At 36.6% G+C, this 25,457-nt stretch overlaps 1 pseudogene; it reads left to right on the forward strand.

The window, feature by feature from the left end:
- The first annotated feature begins 214 nt into the window (after positions 1–214).
- Positions 215–23,747, forward strand: LOC110207361 (liver carboxylesterase 1-like; annotated as a pseudogene).
- The last annotated feature ends 1,710 nt before the right edge of the window (positions 23,748–25,457 follow it).

The following is a 25,457-nucleotide window of genomic DNA, read 5'->3' on the forward strand; positions in this document are numbered from 1 at the left end:
AAAATAAAAAACTCCTTTAGAAATGTAATTTCCTGGGCAGCTAGGTGGCACAGTGGATAGAGCACTGAACTTGGAGTCAGGAGGACCTGAGTTCAAATCTGGTCTCAGAACAGACGCTTGATATTACTAACTGTGTGACACTGAGCAAGTCACTCCTTTAGAAATGTGATTTCCTATTATTGTTATGATATTTGTGGAGCAATTTAATTTCCATTCTCTCATTTGATATTCAAAACAATGCTATAAGGAGCTAATATTATTTCGCACTTATAGATGAGGAGTAGAAGGTTCAGAGAACTTTTATTATTTTTTGAAGGTCACCTAGTTAGTATGGAACAGAAGCAGGTATATGTACATACCCGGGAATCCTGATTCCTACTTCACTGCTGATTCTATTCTGCCATGTTTCCTCCTCAAGTGAAATCAGTTTCCTCTCTCTCAATATTTCACAGGGCCACAGTCCTCAGCACCTGTAATGGACACTGTATATGGGAAAGTCCAAGGCAAACAAGTGATACTACGGGAATTTGACAAATCTGTCAATGTTTTCCTCAGAGTCCCTTTTGCCCAAGCCCCTCTTGGACCCTTAAGGTTTGCTCCACCCCAGCCACCTGAGTCCTGGGACTATGCGAAGAGCACTACTACATACCCATCCATGTAAGTCATCAGTCTTTAGGTTTTTCTGGAAAGGGGAGGGCTTCAAGTAGAGAAAAGCATTACTTCCTAATTAGGAGAATTATCTCCTAATTATTTTATTGGTTTTCTGCTATTTCAGACCCCTCCAATCATTTCACAATTTCTTTGCTTTACCTATCTACTCCTGTCCATGGAAACATTCCTGTTTCTTCTCACTCCTAACTTACTCATTTAAGCTGTATTAGGTTAAAGAACATCTCAGGCTTGCAAACTGAAGTGATCCTGAGCTATAAAGTGATCCACCTGCCTTGGAAACCTTACCCACATTGAACAAATAAAGGATCTGCTGCAGTCATCTTAAATAGACGGTGGTGGGACTGCTTTATTTGCTTACTTACAATCAAACAAATCCCTGGGAACACATTGCCTGGCAAAATGGCAATTGCCTCTGCTTCTATTTTTCACTCATACCAAGCCCACATCTAATTGCAAAGCAGCCTCTCTATTGACATCTACAGCTCAGTGACTTCAAAATAAGTTGTCTGGGAGAAAGAAGCTTGGAATAAGAATCATGATTTCAGCCAAGACTCCTATTTCATAACTCTGATTTTGAGTTATTCATTAACTTTTCTGTTTTCCTCATATGTTCAATGGGGACAAGGGTGGCTATTCTATTTGTCCCACAAGCACAAGGTCCAGAAATTGAGAACCAGGAAGACCCTGGTGCAGTTAGGAGCAGCCCTATGGTCACAGTTTGGCATTTGGCCATTCCTGCAGGAATGTCAATGTTTCACAAATCAAAACAATTTCCACAGACCATATGCCTTACTATAAATCTTCCCCTTTTTTCAATTCTATTTTTCCTAATAACAACAAGCAGTTTATTCACAGAAAGTGAGAATTGAAAAAGGACCTAAAGACGGTCTAGTTCTATTCCCCATTTTCTAGAAGAGAAAAATTGAGGCCCATAAGGAAGAAAGGGCATACCCAAACAGAAAGTTAGTGGGACATTTCATGAAGTTAAAGGAAATAAAATAAGGCATTCAAAATTATTTGTTAATTTTCCCTTAGAAGGTGAAGTAGAGGGTCTGAAGAAGGAGAGCAGGAGGATTGGGGTGGAGAAGGATCTAAGCTGAAATCCCAAGTGTGTTGCTTATTACCTGTGTGACTTTGGACAAATCACTTTCCTTTTCTAGGCCTCAGTTTCCTCATATGTAAAATGAATGTATTTGACTAAGTGATCTCTAAGAACCCTACTAACTCAAAAACCTCTGAGCAGTGATCCTTTGACCCCAAATATGTTTTCCTGAGATGCTGTTAAGAAGAAGTGATTTCTCTTGTTTCATTGCACAGGTGTGCCCAGAATACAATTGGAGAGGAGTTTATGTCAAAACTTTCTGGCAATCTGCATGGAACTTCCCTGAAAAATTCTGAAGACTGTTTGTACCTGAATATTTACACTTCAGCTGACCTGGCAATAAAGATTAAGTTACCTGTAAGGAGTTTATAGTTTGGGTTGTCTATAATTTTGTATTTGTTGGGTTTTGGTTCCTTCTTGCATGAATAGCAGAGGAGGAAAAGCAGAAATAATTTTACCTCCCTTAATCCTCCTTCCTTCTTATCAGCCCTTCTTTTCCCTTAGTCTTTTCCCCTCCTAATTCCCTGTTGAATAAGATATATAACTATATTGTATCTATCTATCTATCTATCTATCTATCTATCTATCTATCTATCTATCTATATCTATGTATCATCTATCAAAAAAATGTTAAATCAAATTAGGGGCAGCTAGGTGGTGCAGTGGATAGAGCTCCAGCCTTGGAGTAAAAAGGACTTGAGTTCAAATAAGGCCTCAGACACTTGACACTTACTAGCTGTGTGACCCTGGGCAAGTCACTTAACCCCAATTGCCTCACAACAAAACAAAAATATAAATCATTTATCTATCCATCTATCTGCTTATCTCTATGTATCTATCTTCAAGCATTGTCTGCCCCTCCCCATTACAAAAACTCTTCCTTACACACCTCTTTTCTTCCTCTTACTCCTTCCTTCTCCCATTCCTTTGATTCCTCCATTTTTTTTGAGATTTTCCTAACATAATTGAATCACATCCTTGACCTCTATCTATGGAGACTCCTAATATGGGTCCTAATAATGTCAGAATTCTTAGGAGTTAGATGTATCATCTTTCAAATTAAAAAGTTTAATCTTATTAATTCCCTTATGATTTCTTCCATGTCTTCCTTTTTAGACTTTTCTTGATTCTTTTGCAGAATATCAATTTATTTTATTCAGCTTTGATATTTTTTGTCAGGAATGCTTTGAAGTCATCTATTTTATTAAAATTCCTTTTTTCCCCTCAAGGATTAGACTCCATTTTTCTGGGTAGGTTTTTCTTGGTTATAATCCTAGCTCCTTTGCCTTCTGGAGTATTGTATTGTAAGCACTTCACTTCTTTATTGTGGTAGCTGCTAAATCATATATGATCCTGCTTGTGGTTCCAGAGTATTTCAGGAGTTTCTTTCTCTCTGCTTCCATTATTTTTTTGCTTAATCTGGGAGTTCTAGATTTTGGCTACAACATTCCTGGGAGCTTTCAGGTAGTCCAATAATTTTTATCTCTTCTCAATCTATTTTCCACATCAGTTGTTTTTTCCAATAAGATATTTCACATTTCCTTCAATTTTTCATTCTTCTGACTTGGTTTTATTGTTTGTTATATCTCCTGGAGTTATTAGATTTTACTTGGACAATTCCAATTTTTAAGGAATTATATTCTTCACTGAAACTTTGTACCTCTTTTTCCATTTGGGTAATTATGGTTTTTAAGGAGTTACTTTCATCAATTAAGTTTTATACATATTTTACCAATGTATTTATTTTATTTTTGTAATTTTCTTGCATTGCTCTTTTTCCCATTTGTCTTTGTACTTGATTTTAAAAACATTCTTTTTGTTCCTTCCCATTGTTTTCTTTAGCTCTTGTAGAACTTCGAAGGTGGCAGCTAGGTGGCACAGAGAATAGAGCACCGGCCCTGGAATCAGGAGGACCTGAGTTCAAATCCAGCCTCAGACACATAATACTAGCTGTGTGACCCTGGGCAAGTCACTTAACCCCATTGCCTAACCAAAAAAAAAAAGACTTCCAGTTGGACTTTTGTTCAATCAGTATTTTTTCTTTGATGCTTTGCTTGTAGATATTTTCCTGTTTTCTTTTTCTGAGTTTGTGTCTTCAGCTTCCCTGACACCATAGTAGCTTTTTATGGTCAGATTCCTTTTTTTGCTATTTACTCATTATCCTAGCCTATTTCTTGGCTTTGAACTTGATGTTAGAGTTGGGCTTTGATCACCTGGGTGGATGGGAAGGCAATCCCTGTCCCAAGCTTCTAGCTAGTTTTGCTCTGCTATTTTCACAGCTAGTTCTAGGGGATCTATAAGATTTTTGGTTCTTCCTACTTGGTGAGATCTGGGAAGAAGTGAGATCACTGCTCTACTCAGCTGTATTCTGGTCCTTACCTACCTAGGGGCCCAACTCCCTTGCAACCAGAAACAGTCCTTTCAACCCTGGAATTGTGACTCTGAACTAGGTAATGAGCAGTAGAAGTGCGAAAAATTTGTCCGGTTCTGTGCCCAGTGCCAACATAGGGGCCCCCTGTATTTTCTTTCTCACCAATTGCCTAATCTCATAATCATCTAGGGGTAGTGAGAGCTCCCCAAACTGCTGCTGCAATCATTGTTATAGCCTCAAGGCCCACAGCTAGTGTAGTTACTGCACTGTACTCTAGGCAAGCCTCACCCCTGCATGGCACACCTCTCTGTCTTACCTCCTATGTTATCTTGGGCTAGAAAAATGCCTCAAAAAGCCCAACCTTTTTTTGGCTAAGTCATTCCAGAATTCAAACTGACAGGTTATTTTAAAGTTGTTTGGAGGGAATGTTGGAAGAGTTTGGCTGCGATGCTCCATCAACACCACTATCTTGGTAGTTTCTTATAACTCTTAAGGACTTTATCATTATTGGGGCAGATTGAAGGAGTCTCCATAGACAGAGGGAGTAGATGTAAGTCTAGTATGTGGCTACATCTGGGGCTTGTAGGTTTTTGGTGCTTCTGAGATGGTATGACCCAGGGAGAGTTCTGGTCACCTTCTTCCTGATGTATGCTCTTGTCCATACCTAGGTAGGGTTTCTATTCCTTGCAACCAGACTGTAATCACTTCACTTTTCATGCAACTGTAACTTGCAACTTGATAATGGGAGAAGGAGCTGTCAAATGGTGTCTGGCTCTGCTACCATCTACACCTGTCTTCTGTGATATCTTTCTGACAAAATGTATTGCCCCTATACTATCCTTAATGCTACAAATTGCCAATATCCCCAGGCCTCACAGCTCAAGTTCCAGACCAAGCCTCATCCCATGCCTGTAGGAAGCCCTCTTTTTCAGTTTTCCTAAGCTATCCTTGGCTGAAAAAAAATGAGATACTATGACTTATTTGAGTATCCTACTCATAATATTATTTGAGACATTTTGAAAAAGTTGACTAAAGAATTGGCTTGGGAGATATCAGCAGAAATGTTGAATTCTTAGAACACTAATGCATTGTTGGTGGAGTTGTGAAATGATCCAACCATTTTGGGGAGCAATTTGGAACTATGCCCAAAGGGTTATCAAATTGCACTTATCCTTTGACCCAGCAATAACACTTCTAGGGTTGTATCCCAAAAAGATCATAAAAATGGGAGAAAGATTCACATGTACAAAAATATTTATAGCAGCTCTTTCTGTGGTACCAAGCAATTGGAAATTGAAGGGATGCCCGTCATTTGGGGAATGGCTGAACAAGTTGTGGTATATGAATGTAATGGAATACTATTGTGCTATAAGAAATGATGAACAGGCTGATTTCAGAAAAACCTGGAAAGACTCATATGGTCTGATGCTGAGTGAAGTGAGCAGAAGCAAGGGAACATTGCACACAGTAACAGCAACATTGTGAGATGACTAATATTGATAGACTTAACCCTTCTCAGCAATACAAGGATCTACGACATCTGCAAAAGCCTCATGATGGAAAATACTGTCCACATCCAAAGAAAGAACTATAGAATTTGAATGCAGATTGAGGCATACTATTTGCTTTTTTTTCCTTCTGTTTTGTTTTGTTTCTTCTTTCTTGTGGTTCCTCCTATTGGTTCTAATTCTTCTTTATAACATGACTAATCTGAAAATATGTTTAATAGGAATGTATATGTAGAGCCTATATCAGCTTGAAAACCATCTTGGGGAGGGAAACAGGGAGGGAGGAGGAGAAAATTTAAAACTCAAGCTTATAGAAGTGGATATTGATAACTAAAACTAAATTAATAAATTAAAAAAAAAAGAAATGCTGAATTTCCATTGCCATCTTGGCTCAGCCTTTGAGCCCTCTTTCTCTAACTTAAGCACTTTTCATGTAATCAACCCTCACAGGACTGTTTTGAGTGCCTTCATCTTGTTTTCTTTCTTCTAGTGTAGAATGCCTTCACTTCCTCACAAGGCATCTATGGATAAATTGTCAGGGAGTTTGTGACCTTTGATGGGGGAAAATACATCTATATTTCAATATCATTGATTTTAGGGGAATAATTTTATGTGTTTTACTTTATGCTTTTAAAAATGTTATTCCGAGAAGGGTTCCATGGGCTTTACTAAACTGCCAATGGCATCCATGATACAGAAAAATTATTTAGAACTCCCCATTAAGTGTGTAAGTACAATTGCTCAGGGATGGGAAGACCTCAGGAGTTATGTAATACAGCTCACAAGTTCACAGGAATCCCTTATAACATATCAGATAAGTAGTTATTCACTATTTATTTGACAACCTCCATTGATAGTGGTAGGGTATATTTGTGCCTCTGTGGTGTGTGTGTGTGTGTGTGTGTGTGTGTGTGTGTGTGTGTGTGTAAAACAACCATCAATCAAGCCATTCACTTTTGGGAATTCCATTAGAAAGTTTTTTTTTTTCCTCACATGGAAATAAAGTCTGCTTCTCTGCAATTTTCTCTACTGTTTCTATTTTAGCCCTGGGGACCAAACAAAATGAGTCCAAAGTTTCCTTTCCATGACAGTCCTTTGAATACTTTAGGATAAGCTATTAAGTTCCCTCAAAGTCTTTCTTTTTCCTGATTTAAACGTACCTACTTTATTCAACTAACTCAAATGTGGAAAGTTCAGGATTGCTTCCTTTTTCCTCTCAATAACAATAGATTTTCAAAATCATTCACATGGTTAAAGTATTGAGATCTGGTTTGTTGCTTATATGACAATGTCAATAGAGTGGAGTGGTCATAGAGGAGTTTAACCCAAAGGATAGAGACTTAGGGAGAATACTCTCTTAATTTGCCAATCCATCCTGGCTGCTCCCCTCCCTATGTGTAGGACTCTGTCAGAGGAAACACAGAGAACTAAATCAGAACTAGAAAGGACCTTAAAGGTTATCTATTCCTTCCTTTTAGATAAGTGGGCAACTTGAGACTTAGAAAATAGAAGTGAGTTTCCTCAATTCACACAGGAAATTAGTGGTGGAGTTCAGACTAGAATTCGATTGTTCTAGCCTCTAGTCCAGTTCCCATTTCATTATACCCTATCATCTCCCTAGAGATCTCTAGAATGGGTAGCTTCAAGTACTCAGGCTGGGTGGTTTAAACATGTACCTTCTATGGTTCCTTTTAATTCAGGGATGCTATGACCAATAATATTTTTGTCTCATTCCACAGGTGATGGTGTGGATCCATGGAGGGGGATTATTAGTGGGTGATGCTTCAACTTTTGAGGAGACATACCTCTCAGCTGTTGAGAATGTTGTTGTGGTGGCCATTTAGTACCATCTGGGAATCTTTGGATTCTATAGGTAAGAACTAGAGGATGGGAACTTAGTTGACAAAAAGTAGCCCATGGTGTTTCTAACTCTGAAATTTCATAATTTTTGTGACACTGGGTTGGGATACTCTATCCCCAGACCCATTTTGGGGACTCTACCCAAAATAATGTCACAGAAGCTATATAGAGGCTAGGTGGATAAAGCCCCAATCACTCCCAAGATCCTGATGGATTGGAAAGGAGATATACAAATGAAGTTAGGTTAAAATACAAGGCTAAGTGAGGCAGTTGAGCCACACTCCTTCCTTTACTATACACATTTTCTAGGGTCGGGGGGAGTGGAGAAGAGAATTGATCCACTTTTGTTTACATCTGTCCAGCACAAAAACACTGTCTTCCTAAGTCAAGTATTATTAATAAGGCACTTTATGCCAAATACAAAATGAGGATTACATGTGATAAAGATTCGTAGCTATTGGAGTTCAGAGAGTGAGCAATTAAAATTGCCTTAGGTCAAATTCAAACTTTCTGAAGGAGATAGAAGGGGAACTGAGACAATTTGATAGGCAGGTAGTATGGAAAGACATTCCAGTCAGGAGAATAGCATGAAAAAAAACACTAACATGGTAACAGTAGGGACAGCAAGGATATGGGCATCAAAGACATAAGAATTTCCCCTGAAATTTTTTGAGATGGAGTTCAATAATACTAATCAAGTGACCTGAGGGCTTCATGGGGCCATGAAAGTAACAGAAAAAAAAATTAGAAAACCCAGTCCCTACCCTTATTACATTATATCTAAAAGAGAAAACATGACCCATACATAAGGTGATAAGTTGACTAGCTTGGTCTGGAGTCAGGAAGACTCGTCTTCCTAATTTCAAACCTTTCCTCAGACACTTAATAGGCATGTGACCCTGGGCTAGTCACTTAACTCTGTTTGTCTCGATTTCTTCATATGTAAAAAATGGGCTAGAGAAGGAATGGCAAACCACTCCATTATCTTTGCCAAGAAAACCCAAAATGAGATTATGAAAAGTCAGACACAACTGAAAAATTACTGAGCAGCAGCAACAGCAACAACAACAAAAGTTGATTAGACACTGAAGGTGGAAAGTTTAGCATTATTCCATGTTTCCCATAACACCACTTGTTATGGGAGGAAGGTTTGAGTCTGATAACAACCATTTGTGGTAAGTGCTGTGGTTATCTCCATTTTATAAATTAGGAAACAAACTGAGAAAGATTCTTTTCTAATCATCCATCTTCCTCCTCCTTTCTTCTCTCCCTTATAGCACTGGAGATGAACATGCCTGAGGGAACTGGGGTTACTTACACCAGGTAGCTTCACTCCAGTGGGTTCAGAAAAACATTGTCAACTTTGGAGGAGACCCGAATTTGGTGACTATCTTTGGTGTATCAGCAGGAGGTGTCAGTGTTTCAGCACTGGTAAGTTTTCAGAGTGCCCTGCTTGGATTCAGGACTCTTCCAATGATGTCTTACAGAGTCAGAGCCCCAACCACATGTAGATGTTGTTGGTATTCACTGCTAGCTGCATTGGTTCTTCCACAGGACCGTGGGTGATTCTAGGCAGTGAGTTTCTTTCCTAATCAAGTAATAAAGTAGAGAGGAAAAGAATGTAGAGCTGGCCATGCCCCAATACTAACTATGGAAGTTTAACAGTGAAGGTCTGTGGGACAGAAGAGTTGATTCAGTTTTGTAATGCTCTATTTCTTTTAAAATAATAATAATAATAATATAATACAATAATTCACATTTACAAAGTACTTAAATTGCTTTCCTCATAGCTACTCTATAAGTGAGATAATAAAAGCACTATTGTTCATAGTTCTACATATGAGAAAGGTGAATTTCTATGTGATGAAGTGATTTGCTTAAAATCACAGTTATAAAGCATCTGAGCTGGGATTCATACTTCTGTTTTCAGATTCCAGACCCAATGCTCTTCCCACTCACAATATCTCTTTGTTGCTCAGTTATTTTCAATTGTGTCAGACTCATTGTGACTCCATTTTGGGTTTTCTTGGGAAACATACTGGAGTGATTTGCTATTTCCTTCTGCAGCTCATTTTACTGATGAGGAAACTGAGTCAATTAGGGTTAAGTGATTCACCTCGGGTCACACAGCTAGTTAGTGTCTGAGGCCAGATTTGAACTAAGAAAGATGAGTCTTCCTGACCCCAGATCCAGCACTCTCTTCACTGTGCCACCTACCTTTCTCACAGCAACTCTACAAAGTGACTTAGGACATCACCACAATGAGCACTTGACAAGCCTTTCACTGAACCACTGCATTTCTCTTCTGAGTGGATGAAAACCTCCTGTCATACCTAACACCCACATCCTCCTACTTTTCTCTTGACACAGGGTCAACTCTAGGCAAACTTGTAAAGAAAGAAAAGTGTGGTTCTAGAACCTCATCTCCCTCACCTCCTCATATCCCTTCCTTTTCTCTCCTCTCAGCTTATTCCTCTCTTACTTCTAATTTTTTAAGGAACATTTACTAAGTGTCTATTGTACATTCAGCATTGCCTTAGGAACTGTGGAACTCACAAAATTTATATTAGATACTGTCTCTGCCTTCATGAAACAGAGGGAAAAGGCAAAACAAATAATTAAATCACAGGTGAATAGAGCTCTATCACATAGTAGAAAAATATGTATACTTATCTAGTACTACTGGCATGTCAGACTCATGAGAACCTTTTTGTTAATGTTTTATTGATGACTTGATTTTCTATTGCCTTCATTTGAAAACTACTGTGCAGACTAAGACTCCCTTATGAATAAGGAAAGCAATCAAGCAAAACAAAATCTGACACACTAATTGCATATGATAATGTAAATGATCTTCTGTCCTATTAGTTAACAACTTCTGAAATGAGGAAGGAGCCATGTTTTATCATCTGTTCTTAAGGGCCTTCCTGTGGTTTTACATTTTTAAGAAATCAGTTTTGTTGAGCACTTTTATACTGTTTGCTTTTTGCATAACTCAGAAATTCTCTTGGCCATGCTCCCTATGTGGACATCCCAGATGGCAGTGGACCTCTGCCTATCTTCCCATGGTGGAAGTTGGAACACAGAATAATCCAGACCAAAGTTTTCTCAGTATTCTTTGATCAGAAATGGAAAGTATTGTTTCTCTTCCCCCTCCCCCATTACCTACATGGCTTTCAGAATTGAGTAGTGTGTAAGAAAATGTTGATGACTCTGCTTGTTGATGACTCTAGCCCATGCCAAATCTTAAAAACAGCTAATTCTGGTACAGTATCTAATTATGATTTCTACCACATTCCTAATCTACTGGCCTTCACATTGTCCATCATGCTACTAAGAAGCCTGTCTCTTTGAAATATTTGTCCTGGAGCTGACCAATGTGTTATCTCAACATATGCTGTTAATCTGATATCCATCTCTATCATCTCTGTCTGTCATGTTTAGAACTGCCAAGGGCATGATGAATAATGATTCCCCTCTATTTGGGTAGTAGCTGCTCATCATTATTAGCATCTCACTTAGAACCATCAGAAGGGATGAGCAATTGTGAGAAGCCACTGCTGGAGATGCTTCATGTTGTCACAAGTGGAACATCTCATGGTGGTTGTTTGTGTGTGTGTATCACTCACAGAGCATTACTAGGAAGGAGGAAGACAACTCTTGACTGCAAGTAAAGAAGGTGTGGTTTCAAGACCTAAAAAAAATCAAAACAAAGAAATCAGTTTTCTTTTTGTTATCTCATTTACATTGTTAGTCATTGTTCATGTTGTTCTCTTGGTTCTGCTAATTACATTATATATTAGTTCAAACAAATATTTTCATATTTCTCTGAATTTCTCATTCATTATTTCTCATTGCTAAACAATATACTCTTATATTCACATAACATAGCTTTCCAGGCAATTATCTATCTTTTAAACAATAATTACACTGCTATGAATATTTCCCTTGAAGTGTTATATCAAAGAAAGAAAGAAACAAACAAAGATGTCTATTCACAGGTTTCCATAGCAGCATGAAAGCTTCTAAGTGTCCTACTATAAGGGAAAGGTTAAATGCATTAGGTAAATTTATAATGTCAGTTAGTGAAACAACCATATTTTATGAAGTGCTTACTATTTACTAAGTGTGTGCCAAGTGCCAGGGATACAAAGATAAAAATAAAATCAGACCTCCCTTCAAAGTATTTACATTCTTTCCAGGAAGCCAACATGCTCATTTATAATTACAAAGACAAAATCTATACCACAATATAAATATTTAGAATACAAAGTAATCTGGAAAAAATATTTATGAAATACTGCAAAAATGGAAAAGCAGAAGCAAAAAGGAAAACACATTTTCTAGGATCATAGAAGGAAAAGTACTTTTTGAGCATAAGTGGATCTACCTTGACATACCCAATTGGTGTTCTTAAGCCATGCTATAAATAGTCATTTTGGCAAGTAGGGCAAGTAGATATAAATATGCCCCCAAATCAAAAATTTAAGACGTGTGTGTGTGTGTGTGTGTGGTGTGTGTGTGGTGTGTGTGAGAGAGAGAGAGAGAGAGAGAGAGAGAGAGAGAGAGAGAGAGAGAGAACCCCTTAGGAATAAAAAGTCTTGTGGGAAAAAAAAATCTAACATACTCATTTATCCTACAAGTATTTATTAAGTTGGGGGACCATCTCTAGTCATCATGATCTATATTTTGCCACTGGGCCCAGATGGCTCTGGAGGAGAAAGTGAGGCTGATGATTTTGCACAGTCCTCCCTCACTTAAATCCAATTCACTTGCAAGGCATGGCATCACCTTCCTGATGTCATGGTCCTTTTTCGAGAATGAAGGATAAACAACAATTTATCAAGTTAGAACTATTCACAAGACACTGTGCTAGTGCTAGGTGCTGGGAATATAAAGACAAAAAGAAAATCTCTGCCTTTAAGATGCTTGTATACCATTAGAAAGAAATAGCAGCTACAGATGTAATTGTTAGTCTGCTCCTAGGAAAGCCTGCAGTGGGTTGGGTAGGGGAGCTCTACAGACCTGAGATAGGGAGGAACTCACTTCAGGAGGGATGGCCAAGAGGAGGAACTTTGCTTTCTGGTGCCTTCCAACTTTAACTCTTTGGGGAAGTGTTCGTGTGTTCAGTAGTTTAGGAGCTCCTCATGAGAAAACTCTCTTCAAAAGCAAATCAACAATAGAAGTTGTCAGTTATGCAAAGTTATGCAGTCAGTATGTGCTGGTGATAAGACTTAAACTCAGGTTTCTTCATTTCAAGGTTGGCCCTCTATCCATACTACAACTGGTCTTGCTGTCTCCATTTTAACTATTTTTTTTGTAGCAGGGTGCTGTTTCAGTTTTTATGTTGATAAAGGGGTATTGTCAGCATTCTCCCGATGTCCTGAGGCAAAACTATGATTTTCCTACCCTAGTTATAGTTCTGATCCTAAACCATAATCTTATTGCCTCTGTTTTTCCCCTCAGATTCTTTCTCCTTTGACAACAAACCTCTTCCACCAAGCCATTTCCCAGAGTGGTGTAGCTCTTATGGAATGTCTATTCAGTTCCAACATCAAATCAACAGCTAAGGTTGGCTTTTGGCATTATATAACTCTCCAAAAACTTAACTCCATTTACAAACTTGCAGGATTTAGAACTATAAGGAATATTAAAAATAATTTAAGAATGCCTTCTCATTTTCCAAAAGTAAAAATGGAAGCCCTGCATAAAGAAGTGACTTGTCTAAGTCACAAGAAGTTTTTTGTTAATTAATTATTTTTAAATTAGCAAAAAAAAATATTTTTATTCCAATTCATTTTTCCACTAGAAAAGAAAAAAACAAAAGAAAAAGTATTATAACAAACATGCATAGTTAAGCAAAAATTCCCACAATGGCTAAGTCTAAAAATGTTTGTCTTCTTTTGCATACTAGTCCCTCATGTCTCTCTCAGGAAGTAGGTAACATTCTTCAACATCAGTCATTTGAAATCACTATTCATCATTTTGTTGATCTGGATTCTTAAATCCTTCAAAATTGTCTCTTTAAAATTCTGTTATATTATACACATCATTCTCCTACTTCATCTCACTTTACTTTGTGTTCAGTTTATACAGGTCTTTACAGATTTCTCTGAAATCATCCTTTTCATTATTTTCTGGGACACAATAGTATTCCACCATATTATATATGATAATTTGTCAGCTCCTCCCTATTTGTTTGCCTTTACCAAAGGTTTCTCTAAGTATTTTTATATATGTAGCATCTCTTTTTGGGCAGGAAGGCGAGTATCACTTTGGGCACACAGTCCTAGAGTTATCTATAGGTCAAAGGGTATGTCTAGTTTACTAATATTTTAGTAATAGATTCAAACACATTTCTAGAGTGTCTAGGCCATTTAACAACTCCATCAATAGTTTACCAATATACTTCTCCTGCAACTTTTCCAATTTTTGTGATTTTCCCTTTTTTGTCAACTTCACCAATCTGATGGGTGACCTCAGAGATGCTTTCATTTTCATTTTTTAATTATTGGTGATTTCAACAATTTTTTTCAAATGAATTTTAAGTAGCTTGGATTTTTTTTTTCATTTGAGAACCGGCTTCTCACATATTTAACAATTTATAAGTTGTTGAATGATATGTTTTCTTACAAATTGGAATCAGTTCCTTCTGTGCCATAGAAATGCACATTTTATCAGAGAAATTTGCTACAAAGATTTTCTCTAGCTTGCTATTTCTCTTCTAATCTTAATTGAATTACTTTTTGATTTTAAAAAGATTTCTATAACTAAAGTCATATTTATTTCCTGTGACTCTCTTTTTTGTTTGGTCATGAATTTTTTCCATATTCATTGATCTAAAAAGGCAATTGCTTCCTTGTCTTCTAATTTGTTTATGGTATTGTCTTTTATATCTAGGTCATGAATTCATTTAGAACTTATCTTGTTACCTCACATGAGTTTTAAACCAAGTTTCTCTCATACTGCTGTCTATTTTACTGCTAGTTTTGTCAAACAGTAGGGCCTTACCCCAAAAGTTGAGGTCTTCGGATTTATTGCTTGAGCAAGTACTGTACCTAATCTATTTCTATGATCACAAATCACACAGGAATGGGCAGGGCTATTTGAATCTCACTCCTCTGGCTTCCATTCTGGGACTTTTCCCAATGTGCCATGTCATACCTTCAGGAACATAAGGTTATCTCTATTAAATTTTGTTACAGAAAATTTCAGCCTTTGCTGGGTGTAAAACAGCTACTTCAGCCAGCATGGTTCACTGTATGCAGCAGAAGGCAGAAGAAGAGATCTTGAACACAGCTGAAAAGATGATAGGTGACCCTAGAGTTCTGACCCCTCATCTTTTCAATAGAATTCATTTTACACGCTTGCTTCAGACCGTGTAATTCCCCTAGGCAATTTGGATGATCTGTCATTCACCTGCAGACCTGCACATCAGTGAGTTTCGAAGGACTTTTTTTTTAAGGTTTTTATTTATTTATTTATTTGCTTCTAGTTTTCAACATTCACTTCCATAAGATGTTGCATTCCAGATTTTCTCATTATTCCCCTAATCCCAAGACAGAGTATAGTTTTATATGGGCTCTATATATACATTCGTATTGAACCTATTTTTACATTAGTCATGTTGTAAAGAAGAATTAGAACCAATGGGAGAAACCACAAGAAAGAAGAAACAAAAAAAAAAAGAAAAGAAAAGAAAAAGAGAGAGCAAATAATATGCCTTGATCGGCATTCAGACTTTTTTCGGATGTGGACAGCTTTTTACATCATGAGTCCTTTGGAGTTGTATCCTTGCATTAGGGCTCAGGATCTCCAACTGATTTGCTGAGGTGGGGCTTGACATTGGCTTGCTGTAATGCCTCCCATCCTGTACTAGTCCCCTTCAGCCACAGCAAGAGGGATGTTTCCTCTTAATCCCCCTAGCCTCCCAAACTAAAAGACTGCTGTACCTCATCTTTCTGCTGGCTCTATTATTTCATGATTTTTCCTGGGACAATATTCTTTGGATTTTTCAAGGTCAATAAGGGAGGGTGAGAGTGATTTACTGCTTATGCCATCATCTTGGTTCCTGGAAGTCCAGGAATATTTATTTTTACCAGAAATATAAGGCAATTTTTGTACCTGGTTTTAGTGGAGATAAAATGCTCCCTTGAATATTGCTAAGGGGTGCCTTGGTTTGGGCTGGTGTATATGAAGAAAATAGGTTAGTACTGGTGAGCACTCCAGGGAAGAGCTCAAAGGAAACTCATATATAGGAAAGCATTACAATAATTATTTTTGTTAACCCAATAGTATTCAGTTGTCCCTCTGGTCCTGAAGGATACAAGTATTGATAGCAATCTCTTTAGTGTATTGTAGAAAATCTCTGATTTCACAATCTTACTATCAGCTCTGACTTTACCAAAGGGCTCCCTGCAATTCACCTTGTTTTCTTTGAAAATCACCCAAGTCATGATTTAGTGAAGAGTTTTCCAGGTTTAATTTCTGATGTCCACCTGCCTACACACAAGGGTGCTTGACGAGAGCTTCTGATGTCCCTCCTCACACTGGGCTACCATACCTTCAGTATTTTTGGGAAGCTATTCTTATAGAGAAGACTAAGGTGTATGTGAATGTGCTGGCAGTGGGAGGAGGTGTTCCTTGGAAATACAGGGAACTTGACTTGTCTTGTTGCTTTGCCTAAAGAGAGGGAGTTTTATAGCAGGCCATCCTAGAGAGTTATCTACCTTTTTCAATGAGGCCAATCTGACTAAGCCCTAAGATATCGTCCAAAGTAGAAGACAAAATGAAGCCTTGGGATAATTATTTAGATCTTTGTTAGACCAAGAATTATTTGTATAATTGTCTTAATTTAATCCTTTGTACACATGAACCCAGTTTGTTAGAGACTAGTAGTAAATTTTTGGAGACTCCAGTCGTTCTATAAATTCAAAAAAAGAGCCTAACTAACCTTTCAGAAGTGTTCAAAAATGTCGAGTGGCAATTATAAGACTATTTATGCATGGATTTCAAGATTAGATTGGACTTATTTAAAAATTTGGGGCAAAGGGTCCCTTTTCCTATTTGTAGGCTTGTATGACTCTTCAGGCTTTTCTTCCAGAGGTCTAGCTTGAGGGAAGAGTAGATAGGAGAGCAAAGAGCTCTAGATCCTCAGATGGTTGCCCCAAGTTGAAATTCTAAGAGACCTTGTGACTCTTCATGGATTCCACAACCTAACTTTACTCATGGTATGAAGAGCAGGGACCAGAAGTCCTATGCACTTTGTTCTTGAACATAATTTTTTTTATTATTATTTATTAATTTATTTTGATTTATCAACAATGACTTCGATATGCTTTTGAGTTTAAAATTTTTCTCCTTCTTCCTCCCCACCACCTTCCCCAAGATGGGTGCATTCTGATATAGGCTATATATATATATATATATATATATATATATATGTGTGTGTGTGTGTGTGTGTGTGTGTGTGTGCACGTGCATGTGCGCCAGTCCCCAGTTGATGGGCATCTACTTTGTTTCTATTTCTTTACTACTGAAAAAGTTCACTGTAAATGTTTTGGTATATAAGATCCCTTCCATAATTTATCGTTGACTTCCTTGAAATATATGTTTAGCGATGAACTCTCTGGGTCAAAGGATGTGTACATTTTACTGTGCTTTCCTAATTACAAATTACTTCCCATGGTTAGACCAACTCATAGTTCCACAAATGTTGCATTATTACTTTACCTTTCTTTTCATAACCCTTTTAATATTGACTGTCTTATCCTTTGTCACTATGGCACATTTGCTGGGTATGAAAAGAAACCTCAATGTTGTTTTGTTTTTAACATTTATTTCTCACTTACAAATAACTTGGAGTACTCTTTTCAGTGGTTACCAGTTTCTTTTGAGAACCATTTGCTTACATTCTGTGATGACATCTCCTGGAAAATAGCCAAGTTTTATATATTTTCAGTATTTCCCAATATAATTTGGCTATCAGGCCCTTATCAAATATAATTTATACAAGTTTCCCCTCCCTTAATATATCATTTGCCTTGTTATCTTACTTGCATTGGTTTTGTTCATTCAAAAACTTTTCAATGTCATGTAATTGTTATAATCTGTTTTATCTTTTGTGCTTACTTTTATCTTTTGGTCAAAGATTCAACCCTAGCTATAATTATGAATGATAACTTTTCTGGTTCACTAATTTTAATAGCATATTTAATATTTGGTTTACGTATCCCCTTTGAGCTTGCTGAAGTATACAGTATTAAAGTTATTGTTCTAGAAATAACTTCTACCAAGCTGCTTTCCAGTTAAATAATAATTTCTTGCTGTTGTAATTGAAACAACCCCTTATGGGCCTCTTCCAAACTTCTGCTCACAGATTGGTGCCAATAGGAGAGCTGCTACTCATAGGTTCCAGGCTCCACCCTTTGAGGCTATAAATTGTAAAACTACATATTTCACAGCCTTCTCCCCCTCCCATGTACTTCTCAGTAATAATTAGCCAGTAGACCACATGTTAAGAATAGCACCTACAAAACATTGCCTGTTCTGAAGTTGGGGCACAATGCCTGATAAATACTCAGAACCTGTGTAGGAAGAGTAAATTAAAAAAAATAGAGTTCAATGGTAGTGGGACACCCATGTGAAGATTACATGGGAGTAAGGCTATTCACTACTCCAGGACAATGGGGTCACAAAGCCCTTTCTCTCCTGTCAAATTCTCACCAACCTCATCCTTTATTACCTCATCCCACCCTACCCAAGACAGCATCATTTATTATTTTTTAATTTTGTATTTTAATAACATTTTATTTTTAATTGTATGTAAAGATAATTTTAATATTCATTTTTAACAAAATTTTGAGTTCCAAAATATTTTCCATCCCTTCCTCCCTCCTCTCTTCCTAAAATAGTAAGCAATTTGATATAGTTAATATATATGCAATTATGTAAAATATATTTCCACAGTAGCTGTAAAAGAAGAAACAAATCGAAAGGAAAAAGCCATAAAAAAAAAGAAATGAAAATAATATGCTTTAATATGCATTCAGAGTTCATCAGTTCTTTCTCTGGATATGGATAGCATTTTCCATCACGAGCCCTCTACAATTGCCTTGGATCATTGTATTGCTGTGAAGAGCTAAGTCAGTCATAGTTGATCATCACACAACGTGGCTATTGTTACATGCAGCATTCTCCTGGTTCTGCTTATCTCACTTTGCATCAGTTCACATAAGTCTTTCCAGGTTTTTCTGAAAGCCACCTGCTCATCTTTTCTTTTTGAATAATAGTATTCCATTACATTCATATACCATATTTAACTTTTCCCCAATTGATGGGCATATCTTCAAGCTCTAAATTTTGCCACAACAAAAAGAGTTGCTATAAATATTTTTGTGCATGTAGGTCCTTTTCTTTCGTTATGCTCTTTTTGAGATACAAACCTAGTGATGGTATTGCTGGATCACAGAGTATGCACAATTTGATTGCCCTTTAGTCATAGTTCCAAATTGCTCTCCAGAATGGTTAGATCAGTTCACAACTCCAACAGTTGTGCATTAGTGTCCTAATTTTCCCACATCCTATTCAACATTTAGCATTTTTTTCTTTTTGTATTAACCAAACTGAAAGGTATGAGGTGATACCTCAGAGTTGTTTTAATTTGCATTTATCTAATCAAAAGTGACTTACAGCATTTGTTCATATAACTATAGATAGCTTAGATTACTTCATCTGAAAACTGACTGTTCATATTCTTTGACCATTTATGAATTGGGGAATGGCTTGTTCCTATAAAGTTGACTCATTTCTCTACATATATGAGAAATGAGGTCTTTATCAGAGACATTTGCTGTAAAGATTGTTTCCCAGCTTCCTGCTTTACTTTTAATCTTCATTACATTGGTCTTGTTTGTGCAAAACTTTTTAAATTTAATATAATCAAACATCTATTTTACACATTTTGCAGTGCTCTCTCCTTTTTAGTAGTGTATTCTTCCCTTCTCCATAGATCTGATCAGTAGACTATTCCTTGCTCTTCTAGTTTATTTGCTGTATCACCGTTTATGTCTAAATCAGGTAGCCATTTTGACTTTATCTTGGAATGCGGTGTAAGATGTTGGTCTATACCTAGTTTTTGCTATATTGTTCTACAGTTTTCTCAACAGTTTTTGTCAAATAATGTGTTCTTATCCTACAGGCTGGGATCTTTAGATTTATCAAACACTAGACTACTATGGTCATTTACTATTGTGTCTTGTGTACCTAATCTATTCCACTGACCCACCATTCTACTTGCTGACCAGCACCAGATACTTTTGATCATTACTGCTTTATTACACAGTTTGAGATCTGATACTGCTAGGCCAATTTCCTTTGCATTTTTTCACCATCAATTTCCTTGATGGTTTTGACTTTTTGTTCTTCCAGATGAATTTTGTTGTTATTTTTTCTAGCTCTATAAAATAGGGTTTTTTTGTCATTAGATTGGTAAGGCACTGAATAAATAAATTTAGGTAGGATTGTCATTTGTATTATATTAAATTGGACTATCCATGAGAATTTAGTGCTTTTTTTTCAAATTTTTTTAAGGTCTGACTTTATTTCTGTGAAAAAAATATGCTGCAATTATGTTCATATAGTTCCTTTGTAACAGCAGGCAGGGTCCCAAATATTTTATATTGTGTACAGTTATTTTTAATGGAATTTCTCTATCTCTTGCTTCTTGGCTTTGTTGGTAATATGTAGAAATGCTGATGCTTTGTTTGGGTTTATTTTATATCCTGCAACTTTGCTAAAGTTACTGATTATTTCAGTAATATTTTAGTTGATTCTTTAGGATTCTCTTAGTAGAACATGATATTATCTACAAAGAGTGATAGCTTTTTAGTCATTGCCTGTTCTGATTCCTTCAATTTATTTTTCCTCTCTTTTTGCTATAGCTAACCCATCTAGTACAATATTAGATAACAGTGGCAATAGTGGGTCTCCTTGCTTCACTCCTGATCTTATTGGGAAGGCTTCTAGCTTACTGCCATTACAGATAATGCTTGTTGATGGTTTTAGGTAGATAGTACTTATCACTTTAAGGGAGAAAAAGTTTCTTCATTCCTATGCTCCGTAGTGTTTTTAATAGGAATGTATTTTGTCAAAAGCTTTTTCAACATCTATTGAGATAATCATATGATTTCTTTTGGTTTTATTATTTATGTGGTCAACTATGCTGATAGTTTTCTTTATATTTAACCAGCCCTGCATTCCTGGTATAAATCCCACCTGGTCATAGTGTATGATCATTGTGATATATTGCAATAATCTCTTTGCTTATATTTTATTTAAAATTTTTTCATCAATTTTCATTAGGGAAATTGGTCTATAATTTTCTTTCTGTGTTTTAGCTGTTCCTGGTTTAGGTATCAGCACCATATTTGTGTCATAAAAAGAAATTGGTAGAACTGCTTCCTTGACTATTTTTCCAAATAATTTTTATAGTATTGGAAGTAATAGTTCTTTAAATGTTTGGTAGAATTAACTTGTGAACTCATCCGGCCCCAGAGAATATTCTTAGGAAGTTTCATTGATGGCTTCCTCATTTTTTTTTCTAAGATGGAGTTATTTAGGTATTCTATTTCATCTCTTTTTAATCTGGGTGATTCATATTTTTTGCCAATATTCATCAATTTTGCTCAGATTATAAGATTTATTGGCATACAATTGGGCAAAATATTTCCTAATGATTGTTTTAATTTCTTCTTCTTTGGTGGTAAATGTACACTTTTCGTTTTTGGCACTGAAATTTGCTTTTCTTCTTTCTTCATTTAATCAAATTAACCAATGGTTTATCGCTCTTCTTTTTTTCCCCCATAAAATCAGTTCCTAGTTTTAATTATTAGCTCAACAGTTTTTTTTTTAAACTTTCATTTTTAAAATCTCACCTTTGGTTTTCAGGATTTCTAATTTGCTGCTCAATTGGGGATTTTTTATTTGCTCTTTTTCTATATTTTTAGTTGCACAGCCAATTCATTACTCTGATTTTTATTTTATTGATGTTAGAATTTAGAGAAACAGGGACAGCTAGGTGGCACAGTGGAAAGAGTACCGGCCCTAGAGTCAGGAGTACCCGAGTTCAAATTTGGCCTCAGACACTTGACACTTACTAGCTGTGTGTCCCTGGGTAAGTCATTAACCCTGATTGCCTCACCAAAAAAATATATATATATAATTTAGAGAAATAAATTTTCCTAAAAGTATTGCTTTGGCCACATCCCATAAATTTTGACATGTTGTCTCATTGTTGTTATTCTCTTTAATAAAACCATTGTTTCTAGGATTTGTTCTTTGACATTTATTCTTTAGGATAATTTATCAAGTTTTCAATTAATTTTTAATTTATCTTTCCACTACTCTTGTTTAATGTAATTTTATTGCATTGTCAGCCAGAAAGGATGCTTTTAATATTTTTGCCAATATTTTTCTTGGGTGCTTTGCCTGTAGGCATTTTGACACTAATGTCCTCCTCTGAGTTGTGTCTTCCCTATCTCAATAATAAGTATCTATAATCAGATTTTGTTTGTTTGTTTTTTGCTCATTTTTCCAGCCTTTTCCCTTACTTTTCTTTTCTTTTCTTTTTTTTTTTATGAGGCAATTGGGGTTAAGTCACTTGCCTAGAGTCACACAGCTAGGAAGTATTGTGTGTCTGAGGCTGTATTTGAACTCAGGTAATCCTGACTCCAGGGCTGGTGCCCTATCCACTGTGCCACCTAGCTGCCCCTCTTTTCTGTTACTTTTAAATTAGTGCTCTGCATCTGGGGCAGAAGGGACATTGTTCAAATCTTCTTGTGCTGGGGGCTTTGGGACCTGGCTGTTTGCCTGTTAATGCACTGGTGTTGTCCTGAGGCCCATAGGTCATCTGGCACTGGACTGGGACTCAGCACCTCTCACTGGCTTGCTGGGACACTCCCCGTCCTGGGCCATGTTCCCCTTTTACTTGAGTGAGACAGATCTTTCTTGCCAACCTCAGATTGTTTCTTCCTATCTTTTCTTTGCTTCTGCCATTCCAGAATTCATGTTGGGGTGAACATGGTAGCATTCAGGTGATTTCTTTCTTGCTCTGCCAGATTAGCTGGACAGAAATATTTCTTACCTTGACTTCCTGAGTCTCCATCTCTCACTGAGGAATGGCTCTAAATATACAGAACTATCTCTCTCTTGAGTCCATAGCCAGCTATCTCTTGTTTGTTATGAGAGGTCCTCCCATTCAATATTGCTTTCAGCAATGAATATTTTTCTGTATCTGCTTAAATGATTTATTTCTCATCGCCCCCAAGTAGTCCCCCAAAATATCTTGAAGTGACTTTTACAATTAATAAAGTCTCTGTTTCTAAGCAAGTAGTTCTCCTAGTCAGAGGTGGGGAAGGAGAGAGAAATTACTCTCACTGCCCCCATTTCCTTTTAATGGTTAGGTTGCTTGTTGTGGGACTACAGAGCTACCAACTCAGACTTTTAAGGTACCTAAGAGGCCATGCTAATTTTTGCCCAACCAAAGAGTGCCTCTTCCATTTCAATTAGAGACAGGTATTTACCTTTTTGAAATAGATTAAAAGGTATTAGCACCTTGCTAACATATTAACATTTTGTCAACTGTGATTATGTCTTTTACTTGAATTAAGTAAGCTAAGAGTAGAGAAAGGAACTAATTTCTCTAAAGATAAACCCTTTCCACTATCAAATATGGAATTTGTCTCCAAGTAATTTATTAATTTATGTTCTTGGATTTATCCAATACTCAGTTATGATTCTTCCTTACGTAGTCTATTCCATTGATTTAATTTTTCCATTTTTAACGAGTACGAATGGTTGATGATTATATCTTTATTGTATTATATGAGAATTTGAAGTATGTTGAGAAGGTAGAAACTTAATAATACCAAATCCTAGGGAATTTGGCTTTTTATGACTAATGAGTTCTTAACTTCCTATCTCTCTTTTTTAAACCATGACCCTCATCAATGTTTCAATGATTAATACATTTTTAAAAATGTTTTACTACTTTTCCAGAAACCCCAATGGTGAAGGCCTACCAAAGTGGCTGGTCTATGATCAGAATGAAGAATATCTCCAAATTGACATCACCATGAAGACAGCCAAGAAGCTAAGGGAGAAAGAAGTGGCATTTTGGACTAAGCTCTTATCAGAGAAGACGGTTGGAGTGAAGAGAGAGATTACAGAGCTATAATCTGAAAAGATCTTCTTTGTCTTCCACAAGAAGCCTCCATGAAACTTGATGAGAATATAGTTCAAACTTGAGATGGTGTCAGGTTATTTGTTAGTGAGGAAACTTTTCAACATGAAGGTGGAGGGAACCACATGGTTCTAGGGACAAATGGAACCAGATAAACATCAATACATTGGGCAGTTATTGGTAGTTAATGGCCACATAGCTCTTGCACATTGGGACATTATACAATTGCCTACTTTTCAGAATGCTCCAAAGAATCAGCTTTCCTTAGGGGCAGCTTACTTGGGGTTGTACTAAATTCACCTTGTGATTCTTGCCTCCTATGCCAGGATTTTAACCTTATCCATAAAAAATAAATAAATCCACATTTGAAATAAGATTCAGTCCATATATGAGTTCTAATTGGGACCTATATTACATACTTTTTGAGGTTTAAGGGCACAGGATAATGTGCCGGTTGAGACTTTCAAACATATATGAAAGATTCTTTATTATACAATGTAACTTAGCTTAGTCAAAAGATGCAAAGTCCTATCTGCTTATAATCTAATGTAAGTACCTTGAAGGCACATGGATCACTCCTTGTCTATGATGTATTATCTTATTCATTCTTTCCCTCTATTATCTTTCTATCCAACCCCCACCCCCAAATGCTGTAACTACAGAGACAGATTTCTCAGTCTTATAATTGCTATGGGACATGGATGCTCAGCTTTCTGCCTTTATTCCCCTCTTTTTTTTCTTCTGCTTCTTATTACTATTCCTCTTATTCCTCCTATTCCTCCATTTCATTTTTTCTTTTCTTTAAATTTTTATTTTTCTATTTTATCTATTTTTCTCTATTTCTCTTTAACTAACAGTGAACATTTATTTGACCCTACTATGTATCAGGAACTATTTTGGATGCTATGGCTAGTAACAAAAGTAATTTCCATCCCAGGGAGCATGTGCTCTGAGCTTCACTGAAAACAACACAACACAAAACAAAACAAAACAAAAACTTACAAGAACCCCAAGGATAAAGTGACATTTCTTGGGCTTTTGGAGGTGATGCACTACTCTCCATAATTTGTTGACCCAACATTGGGAAGACATTTGATGGTTAACAAAGTAAGAGACTAATGGGTAGTGACCCTCTCAGGTTGTAGCTCCCCAGGTAAAAATATGATTTCATCAGGAAGAAAGGAATTTCATCTTCCCTGACATAACAGTGTCCAGAAGGGCCCCCATCTTGAAAGTCAGTTTAAGTGAAGCAATAATCACATTGCTCTAGCATACACTGCTGTTTTTTTCACCAGCACTTGCAGACTTTCAAGGATTTTACAACCTTTGATTCACTTCACTTAATGTATAGAGGCAAAGGAAGGTATTAAGAGTGTAGTCAAGGGTTTGATTGATCATTTCAAGCTTCATTGTAAGACTCTGACTCTCAAGCCAGAAAGGCAGCTCTGAGAAACCTAATTATTATTATATTCATTACATATATCAAACAAATTAATATGAAAATCATAATTCCCTTCACACTATATGGGGAGAGCTACAACTAAAGAAGATGCTGAGGGATATCAGATAATTTAATCAAAGAAAAGTTAGATACATTTGAGTAAATTGACCAAATGAGACTTCTTCCAAACTCTCCTTTAGTACTTCCATCACAGACAGAATGAGATTTCTGGGGTTGATTTGGGACAGGGATAAATAATCTGA

Source organism: Phascolarctos cinereus, unplaced genomic scaffold (genome assembly GCF_003287225.1).
Source record: "Phascolarctos cinereus isolate Bilbo 61053 unplaced genomic scaffold, phaCin_HiC Scaffold_2;HRSCAF=192, whole genome shotgun sequence".
Classification (NCBI taxonomy): Eukaryota; Metazoa; Chordata; class Mammalia; order Diprotodontia; family Phascolarctidae; genus Phascolarctos; species Phascolarctos cinereus.